This window comes from Elephas maximus, chromosome 17 (genome assembly GCF_024166365.1).
Source record: "Elephas maximus indicus isolate mEleMax1 chromosome 17, mEleMax1 primary haplotype, whole genome shotgun sequence".
NCBI lineage: Eukaryota > Metazoa > Chordata > Mammalia > Proboscidea > Elephantidae > Elephas > Elephas maximus.
Window position 1 is genome coordinate 26,017,126 of NC_064835.1, and position 19,558 is coordinate 26,036,683.

General features: G+C 39.9%; 1 pseudogene; it reads right to left on the reverse strand.

The window, feature by feature from the left end:
• Window positions 1–10,680: 10,680 nt before the first annotated feature.
• LOC126060127 (olfactory receptor 8B12-like) lies at window positions 10,681–11,605 on the reverse strand (annotated as a pseudogene).
• Window positions 11,606–19,558: the final 7,953 nt, after the last annotated feature.

Sequence of the window (19,558 nt, forward strand, 5' to 3'; positions counted from 1 at the left end):
TTCCCTGACCAATTTCTTCTAGGAGTGATCGCTTGAGATAACAAAGAAGAACAGTATTAGAGACAGAATCAATTCCTTGAGTCCAAAATGAGAATTTCTGTTGCTGTAACATGAAAATGCTAGTCTTGACAGAAGACAAGTTGAGTAACGTAGGAATATGTCTTTCTTTACCTTTCTACACTTTTTTGTACCCTCTCCTTACAAATCCAACCATGGGTTTTAAAACTTCTCAGATCACCTTTGTTCCCCAGGACCAGACCACCCATGCTGTCTAGGCTGTACCAGGGTGTGCAAATAGAAACCCAGTCCACATTTCACAAACAAGGCAGCAACATATCAGCCAGATTTAGTGTCCCAAGTTGTTCAGGGACCTGGCCTTGAAACAATAGAGAGAAATGTGAAGAGATCTAGACACACTAGAATTTCATCCTCCTTCTGTTTTTTTTTTCTGTTTAGTTATCACCAGGACTGAACAAGAGGAGAGGCAGTTCTTAAAACATTCAGTTCTCAAGGCTGCATTAGTGTCTTAGGCTGGGTTCTCTAAAGAAGCAAAACCAGTGAAGTGTGTGTGTGTGTGTGTGTGTGTGTGTGTGTGTGTGTGTGTGTGTGTGTATAGAGAGAAAGAGATTTATCCCAAGGATATGGATAATGTGGTTGTAGAGGCTGGCAAATACTGAGTCCATTGGCCAAGCGTCAGACTGAAGGCATATCTTGACTCATATAGCTGCAGGGGCTGAGGAACCCAAGATTAGCAGGCAAGATGGCAGGTCTCTAGCTCACAGGCTGCAGAGGCCTACAATTTCCAAGATCAGCAGGTAAGATGGCAGGCCACTGATTCATAGGCTGCAGAGGATGATAAATTCCAAAGCTGACAGTTAAACTATTAACTCAAGTCTAAGGAACTGGAGGTCAGGTGGGAAGGAGCTAGATGCAGAATCCAAAGCAAGAGCATTGCTGGAACATCCATTTTATATGCTGGAGGCAGGCCACACCACCAAGGAAACTCCCTTTCAACTGATAGGCTACTCTCAGCAGATTTCATCATGGAGGAGTTTACATCATTACATAACTGCCAAATTACATCATAACTGCCAGACCACTAAGAATCATGGTCCAGCCAAGTCGACACACAACCACAAGTACCACAGCCCATGCCTTCTCAATCTGGCACAGCTACACATCTCTTTAAACTGTGCATACTCTTCAAATAAAGGCAGTTATAAAATCATACTTCCATGTGATTTAATACAACTAACACACTTACAACAGAAAACACACCATATCCATTTACATCTCATATTTTATAAGTGAAGAAAACAAAAATATTTCAAGCACACATACAAGGAAGAAATACCCACAACAATTACAGTCCTCGTTTATGCAACTAGTTATGTGGTCATAGCTGGTATTTAGAACAACCTTCTTCCACCATTCCATATGCCCTTCGCCCTCAGCAGGCACCTCAGCTGGTCATGGTTGTTTGCCTGATGTGGTAAACCAACCCTTCATTCTTGAAGGGTTTGGGCCGTTACTAGCCTTATTGAATTTGGATTGCTGTGCTTTTCCTTTGGCTTTAGTTGGAAACTCTACGGGGCAGTTCTACTCTGTCCTATAGGGTCGCTATGAGTTGGAATCGACTCGACGGCAGTGGGTTTGGTGTTTTGGGGTTTTAGTCACAGAGTATGATACCACTAAGAAACATTCTAAGGGATTTTCTGTATTCCAAACATACTCTTCTTTACATCTATTATGTAATATGAACTGGATTTCCTCATGGTAATCAGGATCAGTCATGCCAGTCAACACAGTAACTCCCTTCTTTGCCTGTTTAACTAGAGGCATGAAGAACCCAAAGTGGCTGGGTGGACTTCTTAAATCCAGTTCAATGGAATCATTGTGGTGTCTCCTGGTAGAAGCATTCCTCCCTTTGGAACTAAGACCTACACCTGCAGAGCACAGGGTCATGGTGACAAGAAGCAAAAATATTGCAAGTGGGTGACTAAAGGTAATAGTGCTGCCATTCCCATTTCGATCCCTTGATTGCTGGACCCATTATTCCTGGCTATGGGAAAAACAGCACCATATTTTGGACCCTGGTTTAGAGCATGTACAGTCTCCTGGAGAACATTGCCCCAATCCTGCAAGGTATTGTCACCTAGCTGGCACAGTAATTTTGTCTTTAGAAGGCCATTCCATCATTCTATCAAACTGGTTGCTTCGGGAGAATGGGGAACACAGTGAGACCAGTGAATTCTATGACCATGGCCCATTACCACATGCAATTCCTCATGCAATTGGCTTGTGACTTCAGGTTGTGTTTGGGTCTGATCTCGTATATCCCACTTCAGTTTAATCATGTGCACATCCCACTTTACGACACTGTGGATCAAACAACACTCAGTTCCTGAGGGGCAATTCAGGCCACATGGTGACTTGGTGGCCATGGTTAACGGTTCAATCTCTACTAAGGCCCAATAACAAGCCAAAAGGCATCTCTCAAAAGGAGAGTAGTTATCTACAGAGGATAGCAGGGCTTTCCTCCAAAAGCCTGAGGGTCTGCACTGTAATTCACCAACAGGGGCCTGCCAAAGGCCCCAGATAGCATCTCAGTCTGCCACTGACACTTCAAGAACCATTCGATCAGCAGGATCATATGGGCCAAGTGGCAGAGCAACTTGCACAGCATCCTGAACCTGTTGTAGAGCCTTCCCTTGTTCTTGGCCATTCCAAAAACTAATAAATTTTTGAATCAGGAGAAAAAAATAGGCCAGACTAGCACACCCAAATGAGGGATAGGATGCTTACAAAATTCAAAGAGGCTGACTAGCTTTGGTGCTTTCTGTCCAGTTGTAGGAGGGGCCAGATGCAACAACACATCCTTCACTTTAGAAGGGTTATCTGGGCATGGCCCACACCAGTGGACCCCTAGAAATTTCACTGAAGTAGAAGGCACCTGAATTTTTATCAGTTTGATTTCCCACCCTCTGGCAAGCAAGTGTCTCCTGATAAGTCTAGAGTCATTGATACTTCTTCCTTACTAGGTACAATCAGCATGATGTCATAAATGTAATGGATCAGTTTGACATTTTGGGAAAGGTAAAGGCAATCAAGGTCTCTGCAGAGTAAATTATGACATAGGGGCTGGAGACTTGATATACTGCTGCAGTAGGACGGTGAAGCTGTATTGCTGGTCCTGTCTTCAAAACAGGTATAAAGAAAAAGGCATTAGACAGATCAATAGCTGCATACCAGGTACCAGGAAATGTATTAATTTGCTCAAGCAGTGAAACCACGCCTGAAACAGCAGCTGCAACTGGAGTCACCACCTGGTTAATTTTTGATAAACCACCATCATTCTCCAAGATCCATCTGTATTTTTTACAGGACAAATAGGCAAGTTGAATGTGGATATGGTGGGACTCACCACCCCTGCATTCTTCAAGTCCTTGATGATGGCAGTGATCTCTGCAATCTTTCCAGAAATGCAGTGTTGCTTTTGTTTTAGTATTTTCCAAAGCAGGGGCAGTTCTAATGGCTTCCGCTTAGCCTTTCCTACTGTAATAGCCCTTACTCCATTTTCAGGGATCCTATGTGGGGGTTCTGCCAGTTGCTGAGTATAATATTTCAATTATCCATTCTGGAACGGGAGAAATCACTATAGGATGTGTTCAAGGACACATTGGACTCCTGTGAGACAGAAATTAGCTAAGAATTCCATTAATACCCTGATCTCCATATGCCCCCACTTTTCCGGGGCCACATACCATTTTGAGTCTCCTGGAATCAGTGGCCAGTTCAGAGACAGGACCTAGTAATCCTCAAAAAGTCTATTATTTCCTTTTCCGCAATGAATACTCATTCTTGTAAAAGGCCACTCTAACATGCCAATTTACAAAATTTCTTTGGATACTTTATTCTATAACATACCAAGGAAGGTCTGGCACTTCAACTTGATTTAGTGCAGGCCACTGCACAATCTCTGCTTCAGCAAACCAACCAAATAAACTATTGAATGAAGAACCTGTGCTTATTCGCCCAATATCAGTAAAATCAGACTGATCCAACTTTATGTTCCTTGCACTCTTATCCCATGCCCTTATTAACGATTTCCACACATATTCCACAGGTTTCTGTTTGAAAGTATTAGAAAACTAGAGCAATTCTTTTGGAGTATCATGTACCTCCTCCTGTGTCACCATTTGTACTCCACCTTTTGGGGCCCACTGATATGTACATTAAGTTATAGGTCTAGAAGCAAAAATGGATGAAGGGGATGTGTTCTGAGAACATTGGACAATGTCTTGCAAGGCATCTGCCTCAAGCAATACCCCAGGCAATAACTCAGGCTCCCCCTCAGGGGATGACTCAGACAAAGGCTTTCACACAGCTGGATTAATATCATCAGATATGAGTGGAGGCGCTAATGGTTTTAGTGGGGAAGGTGGCTTAGCAGGTAAAGATGGAATAATCTCTTTAGATGGGAGTGAGAGGTCTGGATCTGTTGGTAAGAGTGATTCAACAGAATTTAGGGTATCACTGGCCTTAGCTTTCTGGTTGTTTACCCGTATATCCCCATACCAAGTTTCAGGATTCCATTTCCTCCCAATCAATGCTCTCACTTTAATGTCAGCCATCATTCGAGTTTCGGAGTTCAGTTGCCATTGTATTTCAGCCACTCTTATGATAATACTCTCAGTTTGGTTTTTGGCAATATTAGCTCTGTTACTACAAGAAATAAGACTTTTTTCAAGGCAAGAGTAGCAAGTTTGAGGTCATTTGTGTGGCATTTGAGCTCTGACTCTGAAGACCTGAGTTCATCTCTTTCTTACACCACTTTGTCTAGCAAAAGGAAGACCAACCAACCAGCTTCCTTATACTTCTCATAATGACAAAATTACACAAGTATATCAAACATGCGATCATCAAGAGACTCTCCTTTCACCAATGCCTGATCTATTGGTGATGGTGTTTTGCATATTTCTATTCCCACGTCATGGCACGGATTAACAGTGCCCCCTTTACTACTGGAGGCAGAGTCATCAACGTCTTTAATATGAACCAGACATGAAAACCAGTTTAGAGAACTCATGCTGTCAATTTTGTTTCTCTAGAACCACTCTCAGTACCAAATATTGTAGGTTGGATTCCTAGTGATGCAAAACCAGTGAAGTGCGTATGTATATATGTATGTAAAGAGAGAGACATTTATCTCAAGCAAATGTTCACGTGGTTCTAGAGGCTGGTAAGTTTCGAGTCTGTTGGTCAGACACCAGGCTGGTGGCTTGTCTTGACTCACATAGCTGTGGGGGCTGATGAACCCAATATCCACAGTTAAGATGGCAGACCACTGGCTCACAGGCTGCAGGGGTGACCAATCCCAAGATCAGCAGGTAAACTGCTAGCTCAAGTTCCAAGAACCTAAGGACAGATGATGACAAGCAGATGCAAGATCCAGAGTGAGAGCCATGCTGAACATTCATATATATACAAAATGTTTATTATATACAGGCCACATGCCCAAGCAAAGTCTCTTACAACGATTGGCTGCTCATAGCAGATCTCATCATGGAGTTGATTACGTCATTATATAACTGCAAAACTATATTTATTTCACAGAACTAAAAAACTACATCGTAATGACCAAACCACTAGGAATCACAGCCCAGCCAAGTTGACATACAACCTTACCTTTCACAGTTAGGAAAAGGGACATGAAGAGACATGGGTCATGGGTTACATATGAGGGGATTGTCCTGAACCTGTCTCCTTCTTTTCCCTGTTATACTGGAAAAACAAAAACCTAGTTCATTTTTCTCTGGGTTATCCCGAGAGCAATTATGAGCTAAAGGCCATCATGTCTAATTAAGGCTATGACCAGATGTTTCTCTCCAAGTGAAGGAAAGAAACATTGTCTACCCATAACATTGCAAACATATGATGACTTTTAAGAAGTTTTTCTTCTGCAGGTGAATATATCAGGAATCCGACCAGAAATCAAGGAAAGAAGGCTTCTTTGGATTCTCTTCAAGGGAGGAGTTACTACTGGAAACAAGTAACTGAGCTCTTTGTGTTCCCACATGAAACATACTTTGACTAGTCCCATGCACAATTTCACCTCGTCTCTGGGACTGCTTACCCTGAGACAAGGCTTTTAGGTGTCTATTTTTCCCTCCTCAATAAATACAAAAATATTAACATTTTACAGAGTATATTTTCTGAACACTATGAAATCAAATTAGAAATCGATAGGAAAAAAAATATCTGGGAAAAAAATGATTAAATATTAAATAGCACATTTCTCTATAACAAATGCTTCAAAGAAGAAGAAAACATAGAGAAAGTTGGGAAATATTTTCAATTGAAAAATAATGAAAATACAATAAGAATCTATCCAGTGAAAATAATGCAATACAAAAATTGAGACAAAAAGTTCTACATAAAGTGATACTCATAGTATTATTAATGCTAATAAAACATTGGAAAGTGGACACAATTTTAATGTTCAACAATCAGGGAAAACTTGAAAAAATATGATGTATCACTACTCTGGTGAGTAGTACCTGGGGGTCTTAAAAGCTTGTAAGCGGCCATCTAAGATATAACTATTGGTTCCATCCAGTGTGGAGCAATGGTGAATGATGAGAACCAAAGACACAAGAAAGCCTAAAGGACTAAATGAACCAGAGACTCCACCATCCTAGCCCAGAAGAACTAGATGGCGCCTGGGTACCAACAGGGACCACTCTGACAGGGATCACAACAGAGAATTCCAGACAGAGCAGGAGAAAATTTAGAACAAAATTCAAATTCATGAAAAAAGACAAGACTTACTGGTCTGACAGAGACTGGAGGAATCCCTGAGACTATGGCCCCGGCCACTCTGATTACCCAGAACTAGAACCACTCTCGAAGCCCACTTTTCAGATAAAGATTAGACAGGCCTATAAAAGCAAACAATAAAACATGTAAGCAACATGCTTCTTAAGTCCATCAAATATGTGAGATCAGATGGACCACCCCAGCCCAAAAGCAAGATGAGAAGGCAGGAAGGGACAGGAACTGGAAAAATGTACCCAGGAAACGCAGGGTGGGAAGGGGGAGCATGCTGTCACATTGTGGGGATTGCAACCAATGTCACAAGACAATGCATGTATAAATTTTTTAATGAGGAATTAACTTGAGCTGTAAACTGTCACCTAAAACACAATAAAATTAAAAAAATATATATGATGCATCTACATGATAAAATCCATGAAAAAATATAATACAAAATATATTTATTGACAAAAATAGAGCTAACATTATAATGACAAGCTAAACAACATTTTTAACATGGTATATTGAGTATGATCTCACCGAAAGAAAATTTCCAGATGAGATGCTCCATTCCTAATCTCTGAATAGTGGAGTGTACCAGTTAGCTATTGCTATATAACAACCACAAAATCTCATCAGCACACAATAATGAGTATTTGTTCCTCATACGTCTACGAGTTGATTGTGGGGGCTCATCTTGTCTGAGCATGGGTGAGTGTTCTACTTCAGGATCTGCTCCACATGAGTTCATTTTGAGAATCAGTTGGGAGAGACAACAGTTATGACAAAGAAGCTCTTCTCCAGGCAATGGCAGAAGCACAAGAGGGCAAGCCTCACTGTGCAAACACATTCCAAGCCCCTGCTTAAATTACATCTGCTAATGTCTCATTGGCCAAATGGGTCACACTGCTGAGCTCAATATCGGTGGGGCATAAGACCATAAGAAGGGTACAGATACATAATACTACTAGAGGAATGAAAAATTGGGACCAAAAACACAAACTACCACCTTTAGGCATAGTATTCCTTTTTTAGTGTGTGTTTCTCATTCCAAATTTGCAACAATAAATATGAGTTCCTTCTTTTTTTTTTTTTTAATTTCAAGAGTCAGAAAAAGAAAAGAGCATTTGTTAAAATAAACATGTGCAGAAGTGTTTGCTGGATTGAAAATTCTTGCCTTCCTCATATTCTCGGCTATCAAAGACTCTCACTTCACTGTAGGCTGAACCAAATAGATGTAGAGGTGGTATGTCCATCAGGGGAGGACAAATCAGGAGACCAAAATGTCACCCTCTGTCCACATATTGAGGCACCCAAGGTCAAGGATGCTTCACTCTCATTCTTCTATTCTATTCCTCTTCTGTGACTGTATCCTCTTGCTTTTACCACTGCAGTGTTCTCTGTTCCACCCTCTTCTAAAAGAATCATTCTTAAGTGCCCTTTATACAACTTTAAAAGAAGAGCACTGAACCAAAAAAGAAAATAAAACCATTGCTGTGGAGTCGGTTCCAATGCATAGCGGCCTATAGGACAGAGTAGAACTGCCCCATAGAGTTTCCAAGGATCCTGGTGGACCTGAACTGCTGACCTTTTGGTTAGCAGCTGTAGTATTTAACCACTACACCACCAGGGTTTCCAGAGGGGCACTAGACATATATATATGAGGTATAGAGTGAGGCATATGTCATTGAATATGCATATACAATCTGTCAAGGATTCATATGAAATTGCAACAACTGTTCCCTGTAGGCAAGAGAATTTAGGAGTGGAAAGACTAGATGGGAGTATGACACATTTACATTACATAACCTGAAGTATACTGTTTATTTTAACACGTAAAAGAATTGGTCGAAATATATTATTTTTTAAATAAAGTTAGACATGAGCCTATTTTTCTCGTCAGAAAGCAGAGTCCCAGGAACATAAAATAATTTGCTTAAAGTCATGAAAAAGCTAGAGGAAGTGCTGATAACTAGAAGAAGGAATTCCAGCAGGGAGAAAACTAGGATTTTTTTTGAGTACCTCACAATTAATATTCTCAAAAAACCCCACAAGGTCAGAAGTATTTTCTCACTTTTAAAAATGAAGAAAATAATATTCAGAAACATGAAGTAATTTGCCCAAAGTCACAAAAGTGCTAACCCACTGAGTCAAAACACAAAGCTTATAGGGTTCACAAGAAAGTTTACTACCTACCTTATGGCCTGTTCAGCTTACTCACCTGACACCCAACCCACAGGTCTCAGAAATCTGTTCTCTTTTACCATTCTGTGATGACTAAAGCCAAACTTCACCCCAACACTCTTAGTCTTATGACCTGTGTCATACCAAAAAAATAAACTGAACACTCATCCAAACCTCCCATTTTCCCCAAAGAAGATAACTTTCCAAAGGAATAACTCTTAAGTTATAGAATATCCCCAACACTTAATATATTAGGGATTTAAAAAAAAAAAAAAAACCTTTACCACTAATGAATCATTTAGATCAAAGTGTTCCAATGTATTATATAAAGCTGCACTTGTCTTTACACAATGCCGTGGAATTATAAACCAGTCCTGAGATTAATTCTTTCTCTCCCAAATATACCTATATGTGAACTGCTATCTGTTGTGCGCCGTCAAGTTGATTCTGACTCATAGCGACCCTATCATACATGGTAGAACTGTTCCGTAGCTATCTCTTGTACCTTAATATTCACTGGAAATTACCTCTTGCTTAGTGCTGCCCTCATAACTAAAGAAACCAAACCAGGTGCCATCAATTCCAACTCATGGTGACTCCATGTGTATCAGAATAGAACTATGCTCCATAGGGCTTGAGATGACTGAATTTTAGGAAGCAGATCCCTGGTTTTTCTTTTCAGGCATCCCTCAGTGCACTGGAACTTTACAATCTTTCAGCTAGCAGTCCAATGTATTAACTGTTTGCACCACAAAGAGGCTCCAATAACTAACTAGACCCCCAAAATAACTTACTGCTCTTTAGAGCCTCCATACCCTTACTTGATTACCCTGTGCCACAAAATTTCTCAATCATAGCTCAAACACTCAAACTAACCCTTAAGAAAAAGCTCTAAACCAGACTTTTAGCCTTGAACTATATGTGACTTTTCATTCATCATTTTTTGAAGTCTTAAACCTGAAAAACTACTAATACCTTAGACAGGGTCCCTAGGGTTCCTTCCACACACAATCTCAGGAATGACCATGCTTGCTGCTATCTGGAGCCTAACATACTAGCCTCCCACACACCCCAATCTTCACACACTTCTCTTGTCATTCAGCCAAGATCAACTTAGGAAAAATTTTCACCTACTACCTTCCTGAAAAAAAATTAATGTTCGAAAATTACTTTTTGAGAAGTTAAATGACATTACTGTAAACAAAATCAGATTATGAAAGTGTTAAGGTATCATACCTTTAAAACACAATCTGTAAGGGTGGCAATAGAACAAGAAAACATGGCATAAAATAAAATAGATTGGGATTCAAGAGCCTGGAGTCCAGGGCCAGTTATGGCAACAAATAGTTGTGTGTCCTTGGGCAACATATGCAATATTTCTGAGTCTCCAATGTATGGTCTGTTAAATGAGAAGGCTAGATTTAATGATTTATATGATCCATTCAAGATTAAACAGCTTTTGATTTTAGAAACAATCTGCATAAGGTAAAGAACCTCGGAATAGTCAAGGTGAGGTGAGGATTAGGGAAAAAAGGTCTGCGTTAAACCCTCATCCAAAAATAAAAACTTAAAATTCTCTTTCTGATTAGGGGAGAAAACACTAGAGCTTGGACAACTCAGTGAAAACACACACACACACTAAAGCAAAGTATTAGATCTTCTTCAAATATTTCTCCCTCCTCAAGAAAATGTTTTTCTTCTCAAGGTATTCCTCAGGGCAACTTTGACATCCTTATTGCTCAAGCTATAGATTAATGGGTTTAACATAGGCACCACAATGGTATAGAACAGGGAGGACACTTTCCCTTGGTCAAGAGGCAAAAGGGAAGGTGGTTTGAGATACATGAAAGCCCCAGAACCAAAGAAAAGAGAAACCACAATTATGTGGGAGCTGCAGGTACGAAAGGCTTTGGAGTTGCCCTCAGTGGAGCTAATATGGAGAATGCTGGAGAGTATTAAAGCATAAGAGATGAAGATGGTGACAATGGGCATTCCGATGCCAGTGGCGGCAACAATAAATACCACCAGCTCATTCACATAGCTGCTGTTGCAGGAGAGCTCAAGGAGAGGAAGGATGTCACACATGAAATGATTGACAAGGTTCTCAGCACAGAAAGTCAAACTCATTACACTTCCCATATGGGCCATGGCACCCAAAAAACCCATCACATAGATACCTAACAAAAGGAGAAAACAGACCTGTGGAGACATGGTGACTGTATATACCAATGGTTTACAGATGGCAATATGGTGGTCATATGCCATTGCTGACAGAATGAAACACTCAGAGATAACAAAGAAGTGTAGGAAAAAGAGTTGAGTCATACATCTTACATGCAAGATGATGTTCTTTGAGACAAAACTCATCAGAATTTGGGGGTGATGTGGAGTAACAAAAGTCAATTAAAGAGAGGTTAAAGAGAAAAAAGTACATGGGTGTGTGCAGGTGAGAGTTCAGCCCAATCAGAGTAATCAAACCCAGGTTCCACACCACAGTGATCACACAGAAGCAGAGAAACAGGAAGAAGAGAGGGATCTGGAGTCCTGGCTGGTCTGTTAAGCCTGCAAGGATAAACTCTGTCACAGAAGAATTCTTGGTTGCCATTCTCCTCTCGGGCACTCTGTGGGGATAACAGAAAGGAACCACTTAGAGGGAAAGAAATAACAACGCTAACATCACAGCATGTGTCTCCTCAAACCCACACCTTCTTGGGAATGAAATCCACAGAGAGAGACTTAAATTATGGTAGAAAAGGCTTTACTGTTTGCTGTGGATCTGTCCTTACAGCACCAAGTGATTTGAACTGTCCAGAGTACATATGAGGGTAAACTTTGTCTCCAGGTTGAGACCTGTTGCTGCTGTGGAGAAAGGTAGCAAAAACAAGGTGAATTACCTTTAGATCTTTAAGTCAGTACCTTTTCTATGTCCTGCCATCTTGTGTCTCAGCTTCAGTTGCTGAAACCTGGGCCTCTTCTCTGAAGAGAGTCCTGACAGGCAGAAGTCACTGTAATTCTCATCAGAGCTTCCACCTCTCCATCAGGTTCTGGATCACAGCAAGAAGATGAATAGTTAGTAATTTGGAGAAAGGCTGGTCTTGAGAGAGATTTAGAGCAGTTGCCCAATAGAGATTTGTAGTTACCATCAAATTTACACTCCTTGAGAGTATAAAAAACAAAAACTCATTGCCGTCGAGTTGATTCCAACTCATAGCAACCCTATACTACAGAGTAAAACTGCCCCATGGGGTTTTCAAGGAGTGGCTGTTGATTTTGACCTCCCATGCTCTTAACCACTATGCCACCAGGGCTCCATGAGAATTAGGGGAGAAGAATCAGAGAAGTCTCCTTTCTTGTCAGAGCCAGGAGTAGTGCAATTAATTCCTGGAGTGAATTTAACTATGAATAAATTATTGAATGTGCTCTTTTGTTTTCTCAAGAGCTCTTAGCTCCAGTGGCTGTACGTTTTAATAATAATCTTTTTAAAGCTAACATTTATTTAGCAATTACTATGACAGGCTATGAACTAAATGCTATGTGACAATATTATTAATCCAGTTTCACTGAGATACATAACTAGCCCAAAGTCACAAAACTACTGGTTTGCAGCCAGAAGGGGAACTTAGACAGCCTGACTCCCATGCTTTGTGCTGTTACCTGATAGATCAGGCCAGGCAGGCACCCGTCTTCCTTTAGTTCAGAGCCACAGCGATATACTCTACTCTTAACCACAATTGTTTTGGGAAGGGAAATGGGGCTACTGAATAGATGGCATCTTTAAGGTCAGAACACTGTTTTCCCAGTTCTGATCAAAGATAAAAGAACCTATAATTTATCTTGTAGTTCTGCACTGAAGAACACAATTTCTAATTGCTTCTTTACCCAAAGGCTCCTCTCTAGGCTGTAGGGAAAAGAGAGCATCTTTCCCTAACCAGTGGATAACAGGTGATTTAAGTTTTGTTTTGAATTACAAATTCTGATAAACTGATTATTAAGACAGAGACTCCCTAAGAATCATCACCTGAGATTACCTTCCCTAAGGAAAAAGAGATGTTTGTTTATACCCTTGATATTTTTTGATTTGGCTTTTATGGACTTAATACTTTCATTCAAGAAACATCTATTCAGCGCTATTAAGAAAAAAAAATCATTGTGAAAAACGTAATTATCATTACCGTTTGTTGAGTGCACAACACTGTACAAGACACAATACCCTTATACTAATGCCTGGCACCATGATCCAAAAAAACTATCCAAATGTAATCTTGTTCATTCCTCACAATAGTGATACCCATTGACTCAGAGAGACAATATGTTTCAGAGCCCACACTCATGCCTACACCTGTCTGACTTCAAGTCCCTTATTTTTAACCACTAGACAAAACTACCTCTTGATGAGAGCTACTGAAACAGGGTCCTTGCCTTCGTGGATCTGCAAGTCTTTACAGAAATCGAAACAGACTCATTGACTCACATAAAAAGAAGTGTTTAGAACCAGAAATGGTAGTTTAGAAGAGCACATTCAATAATTTATTCATACTCTCATTCGTTCCAGGAATTAATTGCACTACACCTAGCTAACAAGAAAGGAGACTTCTCTGAATCCTCCCACCTATATTCTCATGGAATGTAAATTTGATGGAATCCCTATTGGGCAACAGCTCTCAACCTCTGCCAAGACCAGCATTTCTCTAAATTGCTAACTAGTCAAAATTTCCCTCGACAACCCCTGCTCCCACCCACATTTCCTGAGCACTTCTCTCAACTGACTTTTAAGGTACTCAAAGCTCACAAGTTGAATCCCAGTACATCAAATTCCCAAGAAAGTGTAACACAAAAATTTTTTCTTCTTTGGTTTGCTTTTGTCTCCTTCTGTCTTCCATTTATCACCCCCAAATTCTGCCTTGACAAAAATTATCTATCCTATATCTCAATCTCTCAGACACTTGTTTATTTTCTCTGACACTAAACAAACAAACTCATAAAATTTTAGACCTTAAAAAACCCAGGAAACAATCTAATCCAGTGTTTCCCCAAATGTGACTAGTCATAACAATTACCTAGGGTGCTTGTTAAAAAGAAATTCTGAGCTCCACCCTGACTTGCTGAATCAGAACTTCCAGAAGTAGGGATATTGTAGCCATATTTTTTTAAACTTCTCAAGGGAACCCAATGCCAGAAACTTCCGGATCCACAGGACTGATATTTCTCCTCATCTTACAAAAAGAGAATAAGGTCCAAAGAAGTTTAATGACTTGCCAAAAGCCACAGATCTAGTTTCAGTGTCTAGGTTACCAATAACACCTAGAGCTCTGTTCGTGAGCTTATATGACCATCAGATTGGCTGGAATACTAGGTACAAGTAATAAAAAAATAAAGGATCAGACTTCTGATTCCAGGTGTCATGAAGTAGCTTTTATATTACTTGCCCTCTAGCCATAAAAAACAATAATATTTGGAAAAATATATATAAAAGAGCTATTTTCAAGCTTTGGAAAGCAGACACCACAGGGCTTCATTCCTTCAGACAAGGCAAGAAACTTAGGTGACTACCACATTCTCCCACCTTTCTCCCTGGGGCAACTTCCAAACCAGGTACAGTGAAGCAGAGCCAAAAAAGAAAACCACAATGGTCACAGGCTCTGTCACTATATTAAAGAAATATCAGAGTTCAGGGTTATTAAGGCACCTGGAATTTGTGAGACAAGGTATTGAGGGGAAAAAGCCACAGAAAAGGACTTTCAAACATCTGCATAATGTAATCCTTTGGGTTCCTCATTGAATCCTAAAGTTTGTATGTTCAGCGCAAGATGTCACAAAGCCTAGCAGAAAACACCTACTAGGGGGCTAATGACTGAACAGAGATCAGAGACATTGCATAGTGCTAGGGAGATGATGGGATTCTGACTTAGGAAAAGTGAAGAAACTTTGTGGAACAAGCTTGGTAGAAATATGAGATCCCAGAAAAGCCATAACCTAGAAGTATAAACTAACCCCTTCGAACAAGGGCAAAACTGAAAAGACCTATCATAACAAAGACTAAACCAAAGCTTAACAGGACGAAGGTGAGCTGCTAGCAAATTAACTGCATCTCAGAACAAAATTCAACATTCCAGAGGAGGATAACATAATCCACAGTCTCTACAACATATCTATGATATTCAGCATAAAATTAAAAAATTGTTAGACATCATACATGAAGAAAGCAAAACGTCATTAAAAAGTGAGGAAAGAAAGAAAAGACCAAAATGGATGTCAGAAGAGACCCTGAAACATGCTCTTGAAAGTACAGCAGGTACAGCAAATGGAAAAAAAATGATGAAGTCAAACAGCTAAACAGAAGATTGTAAAGGGTGGCTGGGGAAGACAAAGTAAAGTATTATAATGACATGTGCAAAGACCTGAAATAGAAAACCAAAAAGGAAGAACCCCTCAGCATTTCTCAAGCTGAAAGAAGTGAAGAGAAAATTCAAGTCTCGAGTTGCAATGTTGAAGGATTCCACAGCAAAATATTAATAACACAGGAACCATCCAAATCAGATGGAAGGAATACATAGAGTCAATGCACCAAAAAGAATTGGTCGACATTCAACCATTTCAGGAGGCAGCGTATGATCAGTACTAAAGGAGGAAGGCCAAGCTTCACTGAAGGCATTGGCAGAAAAACAAGGCTCCTGGAATTGATGGAATACCAACTGAGATGTTTCAACAAAGGGATGCAGCAATGGAGGTGCTCACTAGTCTATGCCAAGAAATGTGAAGGATATATATCTGGCCAACCAGCTGGAAGAGAGCCATGTTTATGCCTATTCCAAAGAAAGGTGATTCAAACAAATGAGGAAATTATCAAACAATTCTTAAATTAAGTCTACCTTAATTCATAAAGAGCCCTCGTGGTGCAGTGGTTAAGTACTCTGATGCTAACCAATAGGTCGGCATTAGAACACACCAGTCGCTCAGCAAGAGAAAAAAGTAGCAGTCCACGTCCTTAAAGACTACAACCCTGAAAACCTGATAGAGTAGTTCTGCTCTGTTCTGCAGAGTTGCTATGAGTCGGAATCAACTTGACAGCATACAACAACCTAAATTAATCTATGCATTCAACTAGATCACAAGGAAAACATCAGCCTACTTCTTGGTCAAAATTGACAAAATGCTTCTAAAAGTCATGTGAAAATGCAAAGGACCTAGGATAGACAAAATAACTTTCAAACAACAGAAGAAAATTAGAGGACTTACTGTACTTGGTTTCAAGAGTTATATAAAGTTACAGAAATTAAAACAGTGTACTAGTGGGAAAAGGGATGGACACTTAAATTAATGTAGCAGAGTGAAGTGTTCAGAAATAGACCCATATATATAGGTTAAATTGATTTTTTTTTTTTTTACAAAAGCTTCTAGAAGAAAACAGGAGAGTAACTTCAAGACCTCAGAGAAGGAAAGATTTCTTAAGCATAAAAGACACTAAGCAGAAAAGAAAACAAAAAAGTTGAAATTGGTCAAGATTAGAAAATTCTATGCTTTGAAGCACACCATAAAGAAAGTGAAAAGGCAAACTACAGACAGAAGAAAACACTCACAAAACGCAATACATGCATCTGTCAAAGGACTCAAATCTAGGAGACATGAAGAACTCCTACTAATTAATTATCAGCCTAAAACAAATTTCATGTGCCAAAGATTTAAAAACACACTTCAGAGGGTATCTGAATGGTGAATAAGTATGTAAAAAGTTGTTGAAAAGCACCACTTAATAAACAAATGCAAATTAAAACCACAATAAGTTATAATTATACACCCATCATAATACCTAAAATTAAAAGGACTGACAACACCAAATATTGAAAAAATGTAGAACATATGGAATTCTCTTATACTGCTGGTTGGAATGTAAAATGGTAAAACTAGTTGGAAAACTGGCAGTATCTAATAAAGTTAAACACACATCTGTCCTTGATCCAGAAATTCTACTCCTAAGCATATAAATCTCAAAAACTAACACATGTGTCCACAGAAAGGTTCACAAATAAAAATTCATAGCAAATTATTCATTGTAACCTAAAATTGGAAATTAGCATCAACAGGAGAATGGATAAATAAACCGGCATATTCACACAATGGAATACCACCCAGCAATAAAAAAGAACAAACTCTTGATTTATGTAACATGGATGAGTCTTGAAAAGAGATAAAGGATTAGTCTTGAAAAGTATACCAGGACCACACTGAGGAGAACTTGGAATGCCAAGACTTAAAGGCCAATGGGTAATATTTAAGAGTCTTAGATAAGAGAGTGACATTCATTGATTTCAATCAACAAATATTAATTCACAAATAATGCACCAGGCACTGTTCTAGTGGCTTCAGACACTATACAAATCAAGACTCTGTGTCTTTATTGAGCTTTTATTCTAGTAGGGAGAAGACAAACAATAAATAAAAGAAACAAATAATTTAAGAAATATACTACAGTAAGGGCTAAAAAAAGTAAAGCAAGGAAAAGGCACAGGTGAGGCAGGGGCCAAAGGGCAGCTTGAGAGGACAAATAAAGTATTATAATGACATGTGCAAAGACCTAGAGGTAGAAAACCAAAAGGAAAGAACAAGCTCACCATTTCAAAAGCCAAAAAAACTGAAGAAAAAATTCAAGCCTCGAGTTGCAATACTGAAGGATTCTATGGGGAAAATATTAAGTAACGTAGGAAGCATTAAAATAAGATGGAAGGGATACACAGAGTCACTATACCGAAAAGAATTGGACAACATTCAACCATTTCAGGAGGTAACATATGACCAGGAACCAATAGTACTGAAGGAAAAATACAAGGTGCACTGAAGGCATTGGCAAAAAACAAATGAAAAAGATTTGATGCCTTTGAATGATGATGTTGGCGAAGTATGTTAAACATAACATGGACTCCTGGAAGAACGAACAAATCTGTCTTGGAAGAAGTACTACCAGGATAATCCCTTGAATCAAGAATGGTGAAAATTTTTCTCAAGCATTTTGGACATATTATCAGGAGGGATCACTCCTGGGAGGGCATTTTGCTTGGTAAAGTAGAGGGCCAATGAAAAGGAGGAGGATCCTCAAAGAGATGGATTGACACAGTGCGTACAACAATGGGCTCAAGCATAACAATAATTGTGAGGATGGATCAGGATCCAGCAGTGTTTCCTTCGGTTGTACATAGAGTCGCTATGAGTCAGAACTGATTTGACAGCAGCTAATTAAAAAAAAAAAAAATTTTTTTTTTTTTTTTTTTTAACAAAAACCACACATGGTCAGGTTCAAAAGTCTTTGATACATACATTGTCAAATGTACATTTTTTCACAGGCTAAAGATTTAAAAAAAAAATGAGCATCAAAACCATAATCACTGTGAGGCAGGGCCAAGATGGTGGAGTATTCAGACACTTCCAGTGGTCCCTCTCACAACAAAGATCTGAAAAAACAAGTGAATCGATTTTGTATGACAGTCTAGGAGCCCTGAACATCAAAGGCAATATTGAGGAATTGGACTTAGTGGCAGGGGGAGGGAGAGAGAGTTCAGAAGCAGCGAGGAGTTGCCAGACCTGACCCAGCAGGAACCTGCATCTCGCAGGCCAGAGCCACTGGCATGAGAACAGTGAAGGAAGCCGTGGCATTTGGAACATGTTTTCCATATCAGAAGAGATGGAGTGGCCTCCAGAATCAGCGAAAATTGGCACTTTCTGCAAAAGATATACACTTTTTATCTAACCTACCGCACAGACCAAAACACAACCATTTAGAAAAAAACTTTCTCCTCTTTAACTGCTCCCCACTCTACTCTAGGTTTCAAGACGACTTCAGTCATAGTCCCTTTCCCTGGGCTTGAAGTAAGTCCTGCCATGCGCCCTGAGCCATCCTCCTAGCTTTGGAGAAGGAAAAAATTAAGAAACAAGGATAAAAAATAATCTGTGAGCTCCCCTAAGCTAGAAAGTCAGGGCAGAAACATCCCCTTTGCCTAGGCACAAGCATAAGCGGTCCACAGATTTTGAATACCTTTCAGCCCTGCATAGACATTAGTGGGCCTATTTCAACAGCGTAGGCCCTCATTAGCACGGTACAAAGGGGTATATACCTGAAGTCTAACTTCACCTTTTTCCGCTATATGGTGGAGAGGTAGGTTCAGAATGTTTGACACTGCTCTGCCTATTAATCAGTGTCCTCATCTACCCATTTCAGGGGCCTAAGGACAGGTGGCTTTACCCATGCCACCTAGTCACCCTCAACAGGGGACCAAGGCTAAGTGATTCCTCCCAGTCCTTACAGCCAACAGCACTGGGTGTCCATAGTCTCCCTCAAAACCCATCCACACAGACACCCTAAGGAACAAGGACATGCTTTCCTCACCGACACTCAGGAGCGGTATTTGGTCCACTGCCTTGCTCAGTTCATGATCCCCTACTGCAGCCAGACACCTGTGCCTACACCAAACACCCCTGCTTCTCTAAGACTGTAGGTGAGAGCCTGCACCACACATCTGGTGGCCGACTACCTGGACATCTGAGCTGGAAAAATACAAGAGTAAATGGA